Genomic DNA, 13,654 nt, shown 5'->3' with positions numbered 1-13,654 from the left:
TGATTCTCCCTCCACTAAGAACACACGAGGACATGACAATCTCTTGGAACAGTTACAGGGACAACTCACACATATACCAACATCACCTTTTTGAATCTGATTTAAGAACCATGGATGTGTCCTATCTGGTTACATTTTACATTACAGCTTTACTTTGGAGGCTTCAGCCCCCTGGGTTATAAGAACCATTCGAAGAGTGGATTTGGAGTTTGGCATAAATGAGGGGGTGCAAATTTAGAGGCTAGGAAGGAAATACTAAAGCAGATTTGCCACTTCCAGAGAAGAGCTGCTATGCTGGCAGTACCATATCGTCTAGAGAAAGATTTGTGAAAGAAGTTTTCACCTCCTCAGTTGTGCCAAACACTGCATCAGTTGGTTTGGTTGCCAGGTTCTAAGAGTAAAGGGGCAATCCAATTAAATGATAATTACCAGAGTATAAAATTGGGTTGCTAATTGAAAGCAATAAAACTAATAAGTCACTTACTGTCTAATAGTTTTACCCTGAACAAAATGAAAGAAGTCTGGACTAGTTACTGTCACTTTCATTTAAAGTTCATTCCAACAATACCAACAAAGCCAATTACTGCAATGTTTCACACACATCAGACACACCACTGCAAAAGATCTGTTATTAAGCAGTTTCTGCAGGGGTTACATTTTCTATACTATCAAGTAGTTAAGGAAATGCCCATTTAGAGAAACAGCATCAGTATTTCACTCTCCTGAAGGAGGGGAAAGGACTGAAAATAAAATGGGACTTTCCATTCTTATTAAACAGCAAAGCAAAACCAGTAATTAATGTGCTATTTGCATTTTTTTTGCAGTATTGAATTAGATGCCTTTATGCTCTAATGCTCTGTTTTGATAAACTGGGTGGTTTAAATCTTTACATAACACTTATATTTCAATATTTAACAGCAAATTGAAAAAAAGTAAAAATGTATCTGACAAAACCCAGATGAAGCTTTTTTCCCACATCCCCTAAAAGCACAGTAGTATGACTGAACAAGCAACAACAGATACAGGCTTAAGACACCACACCTCCCTCAGAAAAGTCTTTTATGACTTTAAGGTTCCTCTGCCTTATCATAATGTAAAGCTATTCACAACTGTAGAAGGTATACTAGAAGTAAATTCCCCTTCTGGAAAATAAACAGCCAGCTTTACAGTAAGGTTCACTCTTCTGTGTACTTCCAGGCTTTCGAGTTGCCCAACACTTACTAGTACAGCAATTACACACTACTAGTAGGTAACAAAAAAAGTTTTTCATCTGTTACATAAGGAACATGACACTAGCCAGAAGCTAAGGAAAAAAGAAAACGTGTTTAAGTTTGTTGCCTGTAACTTTTGGGATGTTCATTTTTTTTTTAAATGGGGGTTCATTGTGTTAAAGCATTAATTCAGTACTTGGGGTGGGAGACGAAAAAACAATAAAAAACTTTTGTCAGCAATACTGAGCTTGTGGGATGGACACACACACTCCAGAGGGCCAAGAGGCAGCTCTGCGAATCTGTACAGCCTAGTACTCCGTGAAGGGTAAGAGTTTACACCAGCAGCTCTCTGAAGGTAGCGGTCTGGAAATACTGTCTGTAACTATACTACGTCCTTAAGCACCAAAACAGCTCCACAGTGACAATGTGAGAACTTGGGGGGGGTGGGGGGGTGGCTCTACAGCCACTATTTGACTGATTTCACCTCTAGAAAAGCAATGCTTGCAGAGTTACTACAACCTCCGCGTACTCTCTTAAAAAAATACAGATATCACTGGAGAAAGAATCTTGTTTGAAATAAGCATACTGTTTATTATTTTTTTTTAAACACAAAGCAGCTTTAAGTGATACCACCCTTTTATCACCTTGTCTTTTATTATTGACAAGATATATTTCCTAAACCCTTGGAATAATTTAACTGTAAAGGCAGGATGCTTTGGTTTGGTTTTTTGTTGTCCAGGGGGTGGGGGGTGGTTTGATTTGTTGGGGTTTTTTCCCCCAGAACCACACACTCCTTTCTTCCAAGCTTAACAAGAAATATGCAGGCAGATCGGTACTATTTTCAAAGCATAAGTTTATTGAACAACATAATTGACCAACTGAGTCTCAGGTTTTACCAAAATTTAAGTAGATTGCTATTACGCATAATTTTGCCACACTCCATTTTTCATTCACAAGATTTGACTTATGATTAAATTCTGAGGTTAGTTATTCCATCTTCCCGGCCACTCCACCACCATTTCTGGAGATTAAACTTCAGTTTTATTCCTTCCCAAAGTTTTTTCTTCCCCGTCTTGTCTTACTTCACTGTCCCAACACAAACACAACTGCAAGATTGTAGAAGGACCTTCCAGACTAGTTTTAAAAATGCTTATTGACACAAAATCTTTAGGATCTATGTATAAAGCAGGAAGACAAGCATAAAACGACAAAGAAAACATTCTCTTTCAGAAGCATACGCATTTCAGTCTATTTAACTGGACACACACAGACCAACATTTTTCAGAGGAATATCATGAAGTTTGATTAGCTGAGTGCACGAAGTTGCACTAGCCAAGTTCTGCACTGTTTTAGACAGTGACAAATACTTATGTAAGGTTGTAAATATTACACCAAAATGATGCAGGTATCAGTGTATACACTGGATATAGCTCTGGAAATGCAGTCTGAGCACACTCAGGAAAGTATCAGAAGGGACATTTTATTGACAGCCTGCGTATGGCTGCACAGCTTGGGATACAGCTGTGGTTTCTGTACCTTTAGTAGTGGTGCCTGTGCTGAGAAAGAGACAGATGGCAATTCACATCATACTGGGTTCAGCTCCTCATCTTCCAGCTATGGAACAGCTGTCATCTTTTTGATCCCTGTCACTGGTCCCCACAATGCCAGTACCACCATCAGCATTGTAAGCTTTCCACTGAGCTCCACAGGGATAGTGCCACAGAGAGCTCTAGCAAGCCCAGCATGAGGCCAGCCAGGTTCCCGATCTTCAGCTGGTCAGTCTTCCTATCTCACCCCCTTGTAAGGAGTTATTCTGCACAAGAGCAATTATGGTTATCAATAAAGTTGGGCTTGTGCTTGCACTATCAGACAACAACAGTGAAGATCCATCTTGTTGTAATCTCTAAAGAGAATAATATTATTATGGTAAAACTTTAGGGTTTTAATTGCTGATGGAAACTATCTAGCTTTGTCTCACAGAAGTGTAAACACTCACTCATTAACCTTACAGCTATAGACACGGTTATAGTCTGATACACAGACCTACCAAGATTTCAGTATCTAGGTCAGTGCAACAATTCATTTTTTTTTAAAAAGAAACACTTCTCCACTGAAGAGTTTTGATATCCATGTTCTGGTAACTGGTTTCATTTCTGGTTTAACTGAAAGGGAATCTGATTCCAACAGCTTCCCATAAATATTTGAGTCCTTCAAGCTGCAAGCACTGAATTGCAAGTTTAAATGGTAAAATTATTTTAGCAGTTAGACCTTTATTTCTTTTTTCTAAAGGAATGCAATAAGCTATTTGAAGACACTTCTATTGTCCTTCCATGCTGTTAGAAATCCTGCTAAGCACAAGAACATGTTTTAAAAGTTAACTCCTTCAACTGCATATTACTAGCAGAAAGTTCACATGCCTATTTCGAAATATCAAAAAGCTTATCTGTGTGAACAGACACCAGGCCCATTTCTTTCTGTACCCTCAGCTTCCATCAAGCAGATGGGAGACCAGCGACACGCACCAAAAAACTATTTTCCTCTTTTTTTTTTTCCTTCTTTTCTTAAAGCCTGAAGTCTTGAACTATATTGTCATAGCCTAGCCTGTAACCAAGGCTTCTCTGTCCATCCTGAAGACATCTCAGTACAACACACAAAATACTTGCTTTGTTTGGTACTGGATGCTTTTTATTTATTAATGCCCAACAACAGTGGCACTTTTGTGGGGTAGGAAAGGGTCACACCACTGTATGCCCAGCTAATAAATCATCATCCCAGCAACATGCTATTGCAGCTGCAAGTAAATCCTAAAAACAGTACATAGCAAGCAAGGCATAGAACAAATACAGACACCTCAACAACATGTAGGGCTACCTGTCTTTAACATCAGAGTAGCAAATTAAAAGGCAGCATACCTTAGCTCTAGGTTCTCCTGGACTGAGAGAAAAAATTCTAAGACAGTCTTCACAACACTGCAAGGTGGTTTAGTTGAATTTCACTTTCAAAACCATTCAACTTCAGTGTTAGGAATCAGAATGCCCAAAATATGCAGACTTTCAAGCTGTAGGAAGGAAGAACCACCTCTTTCACATAGCAACCACCAGAGGATCTGAAGCCAGACTCTGCCGGAACGTCAGTACGCCGCGTACTGATTCTGCTCTGCAGTAAACTGAGTGCAGGAAAACAGCCTATGACACTACCTCAATGTCTCTGACTACTCAGAAGTGGGGTTGGTTTTCAAAATGAATGGCTTTGTCCAACTGCCACAGAAATTCCATCCTCCCAAAAACGTCACCGCTTATGGGATGTCTGCCACAAAGCACAGACACAAGGTGCAAGTTTTCAGTAGCAAGCTAAGGGCTAGTCTAACACCTGGCTGGAAATTAACATGTAACCAAGGGATGAGAAAAACACTGCTACAGTAGAATTGACAGTTTTCTGTAGGTACCTCCTGACATTAAGAAATGTAATCCTGCTTTCTGTGATGACGTAAATGTCAATCAAACCTCAGATTTGTTTCACACTGTATCTATTTATATGAAACTGTTAGTTTCCAGGGTCAGATACTCCAACAGGACATATTATCCTGCAAGACAGGACCTACAAAGCTCTGTGTTGTAACACATTACACTATGGAAAACTATTCACAGGAAGCACTGGGAATCCAAAGTGAGGATTCTTTCCCTTCTTCTATGACCTTCATACTAAATGAAAACCCCTCCCAAAACATATGAGGCAATCAGCGCAAACCATAACTTCAATGCAGTTTGATATGTATTCTATTTGTCTATTCTAACAGACAAGCTCACATTGCTGCAGTTTTGCTGTTAGTACAATACAGTCCCTATTGCTAGCGTCTCCTTACATAAACCAGTTCTTTGTGATGACCAGTTTAAACCAGTGCTGAGTAAAACTGTTATTCTATTACATTTAATGTAGAATGAGAACTACATAGTTTCAAGAAGTCTCAGGTCTGCCTCCATGTCTTGAACAAAACCTGCCTTTTCATTTCATCATGGAAGAAATGTAAAGACTTCGAGTATCTTCCACTAGGCATCTCTGTTTAGAAATTGAACAGATCTACGTATTTTGTTAGCTAACTTTGAAGCATGCTTCTGCAGCACTAATTCTACAGAATATGCTTCTATGAAAAAGTGCTTTTAGATTTTCCGACAATAGCTAAGTTGTTGCTTAAGCTGCTGAATTGAAAACTGAAACCAGTTGCTCTCACATGGAGTTCTTATAGTTTTAACCACATCTGAAATTTAACAGAGGAAGTTTTCCAGAAAGAAAATAAAAAGGCTTGATTTTTACTCATGGGACTAACTCCCACTAAGCACTCATCAGTACATGATGTTAATGTGTATCACCTGCTTTTTTCCTAACAATCCGTACCTTAAACAAAGGAACAAAAGTTTCCCTATGTTTCTTTGCAAGCACACCTCAGGTATTTGAAGCATTAGGGAAAGGAACAAGTGCTTTATGAATACTCCTATGACATGTCATAAAACTGCAAACGTGACACTGCTCACATTAAAGCAAAAACAAAGATGCAATCAGTTTCATGAACACATTGCTAGATTGCTAAAGCATGTAAATATTTCATACAAAACTTTTGGAGTTCTCATCTGTTTACACACAGGCCTTTCCACACAGCCCCCTGCTGACTCACCACTCCCCACCACCATCAACCACAAGAAACTTGTGATGAACATCTTAACGTGCTGTAAGGCCTTGTATCAGAGCTCTTCATTTGCTGGAGTAAACTAGCTCTTGTCAACTTCATCATAGCCTTGGCTCACCCCAGGGCACAGAGGACTGATCCCAAGAGTCATGCTTTGCTTCAACCATTGTTTCTTGCTTAGGTTTTCTCTCTCTCTGTATTATAAACTTACCATTTACCTGGCTGCAGAAATCTATCAGATCTCCAGTTAAAAATAGAATAGTTAGATAGCACTTGCCAGTGACTTGAACTACTGTTAGTGCGACTACTGAAATGTAAAACAAGATGTTATCAGTTAATCAAGGAGGTAAGCTGAGCTCACTGACGACAAGTAAAGGGTTACTTACTGTATCACAAGACAGCATCAGTCTTCATCTCAGAAGTCTGGCCAGCTGACTACAGCTACAGCATCAGAGTACCACATCTTACTGAGATCATCAAATTGAAAAGCAAACAAAAAACTCAGAAGGCTAACGTAACATTTTGCTTTCTTTCAGATCCATATACAGGATACATCAGCACTAAAGTTCCTTTTTGTACAAAGGCTGAAAGACTACCATACATATCTATTTGAAGTCCTGGTAAATCTACTCACATCTCAAAGCCTATAGAAGAAATAAAAGGCTTCGTAAATCAAGTCATAAGACTCTGCCTTAATCATTCTCCAGATGAACACAAGGACTTATTGTTAGTCAACTACAAATGTTCACCTCAAAAGTTTAAGAGGAGGAGTTTAGCAGGGCAGATTTGAAAAGGACACATTTCATTCTTCTGAGTACAAAGTTATAATTTCTCTATATCTGACTGACTTAAATAATAAAATTCTGGTAATGAAGGACCACATATAATCATAAAACTTAAAAAGACAGTGGAACCACTGCCAGAAGCAAGAACCAAGCTATCATCCACACAAAAGAAATTCAGACTTTAGCAGGATCACACCAACACAGACAGACATCAAAGCAGCAACAGAACTGCTGTTCAAGAGGAGAGCTGGAGACGCTGAGAGCAGTCAGTACCCTTCTTGCAACATATAAGTCTATTCTAAAACTCCATGATTCAAGACTGCCTGGATTAACAGTTTCTAAACTATCCACGTGCTAGGGACAAAGGCAAGTTTGCCTCCCACCTTTCCCTAAGACACTCACACTTCCTTCTCAACATGGACCTTGCTGCCTTCCTTCCCCTCTCCTGTTTCCACATTTGGCTATGTCAAAGTTTGTTTATTCAGAGGCTGATGAAGCACCGCAGTTTTAACCAGTGGGGAATGTTGTAGTTCTGAGCCAAGAACCTGTCTAGAAGCACAAGAAAAAATTGCAAAGATTTCAGTTCTGGTTGCAGATTAGAAGGATGGTTATGGCTTAAAAGCTTCGGTTTAAGCTTTTTTTATCAGAGAAACTGCTTTCTTCAAAGTGATTCTGCACTGGTCAAGACTTCACAGAGTTTTTCCTGGTTTGTTTCTGAAGTAAGACTTAATGGCAATTTCAAGTCTTCTTCTTAGAGACTTCCTAAGTCTCTGCTTAGGTTTGAAAGCTGCAGAAGTTGCCAGTTTCCAGAGTGCATTCTGTCCCTACTCATGTTCCAGTATTATAATAATGATCAGTCAAGTATCAGCAGTTCAAACAAAAAGCCTTCTGATTTTGTTGTTTTCCATTAAGTATTGTTTCTATTCTGAGTAAAGCTGAAATTAAATATGGCTGCTATTCATGTTTGCCAATAGCTTATGCCAAAATAAGCTGAGACTGAATGACATCAGCAGCGATGTACATGTTTGGGAAGCTTGTTTCAAGTTGCAGAGCTACACTATTACCAGAAAAAAAACCATCTCTGCCATAGTGAGATTAAGCATCTACTTCTTCAGAGGAATGTGTCACAAGTAACCTTACCCAAACTAAGGGTCTCATTCACGCTGATATATTACACTAATGCCAACAGGACTAGAACAGTATATTGCTGTCTGTTTTCAGATCTAGTAAGGACTTTTCTGTGTCTTTTCCCTTTGAGAGACTCAAGACATCTTTGAAGTTAACTAGTCCCACAGACAGAGAGACCAGGCTTTAAGATGCAGGGGTTCTTAAAAACACACACAGGAAACATTTCCTTTTTATTCTTAAGGACTGTTTTGAAAAGAGATTTTAAGGCAGTTTTGCTCTAACTACTTCCTTTAAGTATTTTTTGGTATACACAACTGATTTCTTTGATCAAGCCCTTTGTATTCTCTCCCCCACACTTCTTCCCAGTTGGATCACAGCAAATGCATGTGTATTAATGTTTTATCTTTTGAAGCAACTGTCATGTTTTTGCTGTTTTTGTTGGCTCTTAGTGACTCGGAGTGAAACCAGCTTCCTATTAAAAAAATTAACACTTCTGAAGCTGGTGGTCTGTTCTACAAGCTCCGTTATTGGGATCCTTGTTAATTATTCATGAAAAATAACTGACAAGTTTTATTAAAAAGCATCTCCAAAACAAACACGCAAGCTGTATAGTTGTTCTGCATTTATGGACAACTCAAATGTCTTATTTGCTAGTTTTTATTTCATTCTGGATGCTAACCAAACCAGTTAAAAATGAAAAAAGTTGAATGTCTACACAGGCCAGAAGTCAACGGTGAGTTTCACAATGCAGTGCTAGAGTTCTGATCTCCAAACAAAACCCACCTTGGAAAGCATTCTCACTTGCTGTTGCCCAGAACATGCTCTTCTCAACTTTCCAGTGTTAAAGAATCAGACTTCACAGAGACACACACATGCCAAAATCTCACCTATACTTCAGATTTTAGGAGGACTTGCAGCATTAAGGAGTTTGTCTCTTCTTAGGGGTAAGGACAGAACAGTGTCTCAGAGGAAAATTGTCCCTAAGCAGGCCACAGCCAGCAGACATCAGCTAAGCCCTGGGCAGGCTGATAAGATATTTCCTGAAATTAGAGTATGTCATATGGAAGTTTGTCCAGCAGTTAGGCAGACAGATAACCATGCTTTGGGCTACTGAAATCCAAACAAAAAGTTCACCACCTCAGATCAAATTAGCAAAAATACATTTGCATACTGTGAATGAGATCTGAAATACTGCTGCTCTGTTCTTATTTTTGTTATAAATAATTGCTAGTCTCAAACCACTACCGTTATCCCTACTGGTATATTACAAGGAGACACAACAGAACACCCATCATTGCCATGCAGAACAACTAGATAATCCGAGCATTCAAATTCAGTGGAACAGATCTTCTCTCTTCATGAATGATCTCAACCACTTTTGCCCTTATCTAGTGGTGGCTAGGTTTTGGGGGGGGGGGGGTTGCTTTGTTTTTTTGGGGGGGATTGTTTTTGGTTTTACTTCCTCTGTTGCAAGAATGCAGTATATTACTCACTGCTACTCAGGCCCCCCTTGTGCAAAAAGTAACTAAAGATGAATTGAATAGGTAGAACAAGCCCACTTCTCCTGGAAATATATGCTTAACACTGTAGCAAAGCTATTTACTGATAAATCAGTTTATTACTCCCAGATAGGCAATCCAAGTAGCATCTACATTTCAGAGGAAGAAGTGGCCCTAGCTTAAACTTCTAGTAAGCTCTTTTATGAACTTCTCCAATAAAATCCACTGGCTTCTAAAATAAAACTAGAAGGTAGATTTGATAAAAGTCTAAGGAACACCAAGAGTTCTCCCCACGCCAAGCTGAAGCAGGATCTGACAGCCTGGCGTGACATATCTCTTTTTAGCATCAGTAAATTATACGTGGGAGCAAAGACAATAGTAAAAAAGCACTGACCATATGTTATCGCTTGATCTGTGGAACATGGTTCACTGAAATTGTCTAGAACTACTGGACAGGACTGCCTGGATGCAGTACTGCATGGATGCCTGAGGACTGTTCAGGCTAGAGAAGAGAAGGCTCAGGGTGGATGTCAATCTATATAAATATCTGAAGGGAAGGTGCAAAGACAACACAGCCAGGCTCCTCTCAGTGGTGCCCATTTACAGTCCCAGAGGCAATGGGCACAAACTGAAACACAGGAGGTTCCCTCTGAACATCAATAAACACTTTTTTTACTATGAGGGTGACTAAGCACTGGCACAGGTTGCCTAGAGAGGTTGTAAAGTACCCATCCTTGGATGTACTCAAAAGCCATCTGGACACAGTCCTGGGCAACCAGCTCTAGGTGGCCCTGTCTGAGCAGAGGGGTTGGACCAGAGGACCTCCAGAGGTCCCTGCCAAGCTCAACTATTTCCATTTTTTTTATCCTGTGAGATTACAGTTTAGCCCTTAGCCTGAAATGTGGTTTCAGATGGAAGAGAATACTGGTCAGATAAAACTAGATTTCTGCTATCCATAGGCACAGATGCAACTGTCCAAAGTTTCAAGACGTCTTAAAGGCTCAGCCAGCTCATTTTCATCTCAATTTGATTTGTCTGACCTTGCAGCAAAGTGTTTCACTGGAACAATAGACAATCCAATTTGCACGCACAGCACAGAATGTTTCCACAATTGATAATCTTGTGGGCATTTCCAGAAAGGTACCAGCTACTGACATATATGGATTATCACACTACCTAGAGGAGCTATACCATGATCTCGACAACTTAAGATTATTCCGCACCACAGTGGTAAAATGCCTGTGTATGGCTGTGCCCCGTTAGTTCATGCCTATCTGTTCAAACCCTACCCTCCAAGTTCCTGCAGATGTTTCCAGACAAGGCAAGAGTAGTTTTCTTTTCCCTACCCTTTCTCCCACTATAGCTTTTGACTCAAAAAATAGCAACACTATTAAATTATGAGATTAATAGGAAACTGTATTTCTAGTCACGGGCCAAATATCTGAATGAGCTTATGTTGTGGAAGCAGCGTAGTTTTGTCAGCAGAAAACTCCCGCTGCCAGATGAAAAAGTTTACAGTCTGCTTCTGCGACAAAACTATTCTCTTCTAAACTAAGGAACACCCCTATGGTATGATGTACACTGCAGACTTCCTTCAAATAGGCATGCGTTAAAGCCATTCTCAAAATCTCCTAGTGTACCCGTGGATCCAAGAGTTACCACACTGATGTCCAAGTTTTAAAATTAATAATGTAGCAGTGACAAGCATTAGAGGAGGGAAAACATTCCTATTCAAAACCACTGATAAGTCTACATTTACCTTACAAGTGGCTTAACATCGAGCTATGCAAACAGAGTAAGCGCATCACAGGTGTCAATTCCCAAATGCATTCCATGAAGATGACATACTCAGATGAGGGTTATTCTTACATCAGAACTGGACATCCTCTTATACTGGACTCTTCAGGATATTCACAACAAATGGATATGCTTTATTCATAAGAGGCCTTCTATCTTACCACTCCACTCCTCTGCAGCAACATTCAGCTCAGCTTTTTACTATAAATGGAGCATCATTTGTTTTGTGCGTGCTGATCAACTATCCTTATAGGATTATCACAGGCCTGCATTTCCCCCATTTGTACATAACACTGAATACATTTAAAGTATATTATTGTTGCATTTAAAAGGGGGTGATGTTAAGAACCATACAAGCACTCTGGAGAAAGAGGTTACTAGCGTTCCTTGATGACCAGGCCTGGCATGTACCTTCAAGGAAAACTGTAATATTAGTGATTAATTTTCAGTACAAATACTTTCTAAGCACAGCCCATTTACTAATTCTGGTGATAACCTCAGTGACTCAGCAGCCAGCATTACACTGATGCATTTCTTTACGGGACAGCACAACAAGCAGAGATAACACGGTCCTGAATATTAATATTAAAACAAAAAAGCTTTTAAAGTCACTGGCTGCGTGGAGGAGAGATAGAGGCCATCAAGTACATGTTCGGTTCATGAGATTAAAAATCAGACAAGAGGTCAAATTCCACAATGGCTTACCTCTATTACAAAATGGTATCAGCTCTGAAGAGTTATTCAATAAACAAAGTAAAAAAAAAATAGTTTTGGATGAAAAGCCCTGACTGTGGCCAAGTGAAGTGGAAAAAAAAAAATAGATAACACACCCTCATACTAGTACTGTCTAAACAGGAGATCATCCATTTTATTCTTCATAGCTAGAAGACCCCTATATTTCATGTAACCAGAAGTGACTAAAATACAACAACTAAAAAGACAGCAAAGAACAGCAGAGAAGTAAGTTTAGATTGAGTCAACATGCTTTATTCAAGGAAAGGCTAACACAACTGCACATGGACAGCCTACTAAGCCATAAAGGCAATAGATCTGAAGTCATTGACATTTAAGGAAGTCAAATAAAACACACCAAAAATCCCACCACATGGTGAATTTAAGATGATTTGACAACAGTTCGGTCAAGCCTTAAGTTACTTTTGCTACTCAGAGACAATGCATTAAATAACATCATACAAAATGTATGTGTAAAAAAAAATTAAATAACTTATCTCCCTCAAAAGCAAGTGTTAATATCCAATACTGGACAGACTAAATGAAGTTTGTTTTACATGTGTAGACATAATTTTTTTAATTATTATTCTAAGAAACTAGCTTTTAACAGCTTTACAAGGAAAAACGGCATTATAAAACCCCTAAGTTTAAAAAAAGAAAGGTCAAGAAGGAAAAATATATCTCCAGTGAATTAGTAAATGTGTGTGACTGCAGTTACAGAGCTCAGCATTCTGATGTTTTATGCAGCTGGGAGACAGACCGCTCAGCCAAACTGCCGCTGCAGTCATGTATCTCAGACACTAGCATGCAAAAATCCCTGCGAACAAAGTTAACAAGTATGGTGCTATGTGCAGAGGTTCAGCCTTAAATCCCGGGTTTTGCTGCTTCAGTTTTTTCCTGAAATGTTAACAGACCTTAAGTGACAATACACTGGCTGTCTGGGAGCTAGCGAATTTTAGAACTCTGCTGTTCATCCATTCTTACAAAACACATCAGATAGATATTAAGCAAGAACACTGAAAACGTCCTGATCAGCTTTGCATGCCATTATGAAATCACAATGAAACTAGAAGAATAAAAGTATGTACCCTTCCCACTCCAATTTGTTTTCCAAGCATGAAGAAAAAAAAAAAAAAAAAAAAAGAGAGCAATACCTTCATAGCAGTAAGTAGCAAAAGAAAATTTCCACATTATGTATTTTTTTGTTCCTCTATTAGCTTAGAGACAGCAGCACTGTTTTTCAAATAGTAATTCTGTTTTCTATTAACATAATTTTTATCTGAGAAGCTTACTATAACAAGTACTATTCTATTAAACTTGGTTGCTGCTTGATCTTTCCCCCCTGCAGCCTCATCTAAGCCCCTTTTCTCCATGTTTTTGCATTAAAAAGTAAAATCCCCCAACAAGTTGTAGACAACCTCAGAAGTAAACCTCAGAATGGGAGCTGCAGAAACACAGTGAGAAGGAGTCTCATTTCAAACTAATATGTTTTTACACTCTGTTTCCCCAGAGGCCCATAAATGGATTCCAAGTTAGTTTACATAAGGCTGCTTAACAACTGCCAAGAAAAAAAACACACCTACAAGCCAAGCTTTGAAAAGTATTAATCCACTCTGGAAAGTGCAAGAACAGGTTAGCAGTGTGATTCAAATTGGGCAATACAGTACTGAGTGGAGAATGCCTTCAGACAAGTTGTGTGACCAGCTTTCATGTAGGCTTGTAGAGCTCCAAGTCAGCAGCAGTTTCACTGTTGCTAGATATTAGCACATAACTTCGAATATAATCTACTGGCAACCATATCACCAGCTACAAGGAAAACTG

The 13,654-nt window shown here is 39.2% G+C and overlaps 1 protein-coding gene across 3 annotated transcripts in view; it reads right to left on the bottom strand.

Annotated features, from left to right (window-relative positions):
• The window catches only part of OSBPL1A (oxysterol binding protein like 1A), a 78,422-nt gene that overhangs the window by 31,437 nt on the left and 33,331 nt on the right, over positions 1–13,654 (bottom strand). The gene's annotated exons all lie outside the window — the stretch shown is intronic.

Source organism: Falco rusticolus, chromosome 3 (assembly GCF_015220075.1).
Source record: "Falco rusticolus isolate bFalRus1 chromosome 3, bFalRus1.pri, whole genome shotgun sequence".
Taxonomy (NCBI): Eukaryota; Metazoa; Chordata; class Aves; order Falconiformes; family Falconidae; genus Falco; species Falco rusticolus.
The sequence above is the reverse complement of the archived record's forward strand: the minus strand, read 5'-3'. Positions and strand labels throughout refer to the sequence as shown.